Source organism: Arachis ipaensis, chromosome B01 (assembly GCF_000816755.2).
Source record: "Arachis ipaensis cultivar K30076 chromosome B01, Araip1.1, whole genome shotgun sequence".
In the NCBI taxonomy this organism is placed as follows: domain Eukaryota; kingdom Viridiplantae; phylum Streptophyta; class Magnoliopsida; order Fabales; family Fabaceae; genus Arachis; species Arachis ipaensis.
Window position 1 is genome coordinate 136399014 of NC_029785.2, and position 3279 is coordinate 136402292.

General features: G+C 33.2%; 1 protein-coding gene and 1 long non-coding RNA gene across 2 annotated transcripts in view; one reads left to right on the top strand and one right to left on the bottom strand.

Annotated features, from left to right (window-relative positions):
* LOC107642600 overlaps positions 2097-3279 on the top strand; it is a 2916-nt gene continuing 1733 nt past the window's right edge. Inside the window, exon 1 of the mRNA XM_016346000.2 lies at positions 2097-2485. The gene's annotated coding sequence lies outside the window, so the exon portion shown is untranslated. The remainder of the gene's footprint in view (positions 2486-3279) is intronic.
* The window catches only part of LOC110264779, a 1039-nt gene continuing 553 nt past the window's right edge, over positions 2794-3279 (bottom strand). Inside the window, exon 2 of the long non-coding RNA XR_002350976.1 lies at positions 2794-2886. This is a non-coding gene — a long non-coding RNA (uncharacterized LOC110264779). The remainder of the gene's footprint in view (positions 2887-3279) is intronic.

Sequence of the window (3279 nt, forward strand, 5' to 3'; positions counted from 1 at the left end):
TACACTTTATAAAATATTTTATACAGTTATTTTATTATCGTTCTTTTAGATAATTATTTATATAATCACTGTTTGGTGAATACGCGTTCATATGAAATTGATAGTTGAAAATCGTTAAATGATAATTGATTTAAAGTGGAAACTCAGGTGCAGTTGACTTCATGTGAAGTTAATATTTGAGAGTCATTAAATGATTTGACTGATTTGACTAAATTTTTATCTAACGACGTGAAGTCGACTTCACCTAAGTTTTTACCTTTATTTAAACTTATCAAATTATCTAATGATTTTCAAATATCAACTTCACATAGAGACAAATGCGCGCGAGCTTTCAACTAATGAAAGTAAATTGAAAAGGCATAGTAGGATTGAGTGCGGAAGGGTGGGTCTACTTTGTTACGGCTTGTGCCTTTGAAAGGGTACAACGCGTGCCTTGAGTGACCCAAATTTTGAAGAAACTACTGCAAGTTGAAGTTGAAGCATATGTATGAGCCATTCATTCATTCATATATATTATATAAAGAAAAATGGCAGCACGCACAAGCTGGGGTTAATATATACATACATTTGTGCGGTGTAAAATGGTGATTTATGTGTAGGCCATTAGGTAGGTAGTTCAATGAGAACATATTGAATAAGATGAGTTATGTGTAGGAATAATGTTGAGCATTAAACTTTGGTGTTTCGCACGCACATGTATGTAGGATCTTACAATTTGAATTATTTGTGGTTATAAATAGTGAGAGAGAATAAACCGTGACAGATGAGAGAACAAATTAAAACTCCGTTTACAACCGAAGTTGGAGGATATATTAATTTCTATCTTTAATTTTGATTTTGACAACTTTTCATCTCCACCACACCACCCACCAAGATATTTTAGTTTTGGATTTCACCCTCATAATATTATTTAGCCTGCACGTAACAATGTTTTTATACGAAGATGATAGTTAAAAATCGTTAACTAGATTAACATGTTTGATTAAACTTTTTACTTATCTATATTTTAAGGGTGAAAACTCAGGTGAAGTCGACTTTATGTGAAATTAATATCTAAGAGTCGTCAGATAAAAATTTAGTCAAATCAGTCAAACCATCTAACAGCTTTCAGTATCAACTTCACGTGAAGTCGACTGCAACTGAGTTTCCACCATATTTTAATTATGATTTTCTAGATATTTTGTTACTGTATTATATGAATAATATATTATTATGCAGCATAATTCTGAGTGCATGTGTATACACACAATCTATAAGGTTGGAATGAGTCACTATCACAGCTTGAAATCCTAGCAAAGTTCCATGGCTGGCAAGGGAAATTCACATGGAATCCAAATAATAACAACATACACCTAAAATTGGCATTCTGATGAAATCTTCTCCAACACCAACATACAGATAAGTTGATATTTTATTGTTGTTGTGCATGTACGGAAAGAATAATATAAATGTAATCAAATTGTAAAAACAAATGTGTAGTGAAGAAGCAAGCACTAATTTTGATTGGTGATATATGATGCATTATATGATGAATGATGATGATGATTATAAGAAGCTAAGGAGTTTGTCTGGAATATCTTGTTCATTGCACTGCACTCCCATGCCCTACCATACATTGGCTCATGCTTAGGACTGTCACTTGTTTTTATTATACAACCCTTTCTTTCTGTGGTCCCCTTTCCTTTCTATCCTTTCAATTCAATTCATTTCCCACATTACACTGATTGATGAACCACAATATTCAATCAACTAAAGTAAATGTTACAACTACACTAATATTATTATATTATTATCATTCATACATATTCTATTATATCATCACACACACCTCTCTCTCTCTCTCTCTCTCTCTCTCTCTCTCTCTCAATATCTCTCTCTCTCTCTCTCACATTGGTGGTTGCTGAAACCCTCTTCTGTCGCTGTCGCATTGTAAAAGGTGTTCGGCAATGCTGTGGGAGTCTAGGAGCCTAACTCTGCCGCGTCTCCACCTACCACCGTCATTGTGTCGTTGCCGCCGAGGTCCACACCACGTCAGAGGTAAGCAGTTTTTCCATTTTGTTTATTTTTTGCAAAAAAAAAAAAAAAAAACCAGCTTCCTCTTCTCATCACAGCCTGTCATAACCTAAATTATTGTTACATTTTTAAATCTGAGCTTGTTTTGTTTCATAGTGAAGGGTTGAATGAATGTTTATTCTTGATTGGTTATTACATGTGCTTATAGAGAGATATAGATAGATAGATAGATAGATAGAGAGATAGACAGATAGATAGAAAGAGATTTCTTAGCTTGTTGTCTATGAGCTATACTACTTTTTGATCTCTCCTTTGTCTCAAACAAGATTCAAGGATAGTAATTATGACAGAATATACTGTTTCAACTACTCTTAAGGCTGATTCATGGCTTAAAATGCTGGCATGAAGGAGGAAGATGTTCAATGACCTTCTTCATCAGAGAAAGCTGCAATTTTGCTACTTCTTATTACAGGTATACATAGTCCATAATACAAATATATATGGCTTTTCATTGTTTTTTAGTTAAGGCATATGAGTTATGATATGATATATATCCTAATGAGAACAGTTTCTGATCTTTTATTTTTCTTCATAGTAGTCCATAACATATATATATGGCTTGAAAGAAGATTCTGCAGTTTGATTTAATGCTCCTTATGTTTTTCATATATGGTAGTTTTATTTGATAAGGAAATGACAATTATCAATTGTCAAACATCCATCCACAGTGACACATAAAAAATTTCAAGAGTAACATAAAAGGAAATAAAAGTTGACTTGCTTGCACATGTATTCTTGACATGTAAACTCCCCAGTGTCTTTGTGTGTGTGATAGATGTTGTGATCCTCAAATCTTGTTGAATCCTTAAGTCCCTATTTTAGCATTACCAGATGTAAAGTTCAGTTGTCTTTAGAGTAGCTCAAAAGAGCATAGTAGCTTTTGTAAAAGAAAACCATGGTGAAGTGATCACTTTTCTGAGGCATAGATAGGCATATAGAAAACAGTAGAATATACAAATTTATTTAAAGACAGATATATAAACAAACAGAATGTCTCTTCTTAAGACAGATTTTTTTCGTCTCTTTTATCAGTGTTTTTATAATTTATGTTTTGAGACATTTACCAAACGGAGCCTCTAAAGATGTAATGGTGCTTCCATCACACAATCACAGACCCCCACTTTAATTGTTCTCACTGTTGCCTACATCTAATGTGTTCATATTCATGCTGCTTTAGTGTCCCGGCAATGTATGATTACACACTTT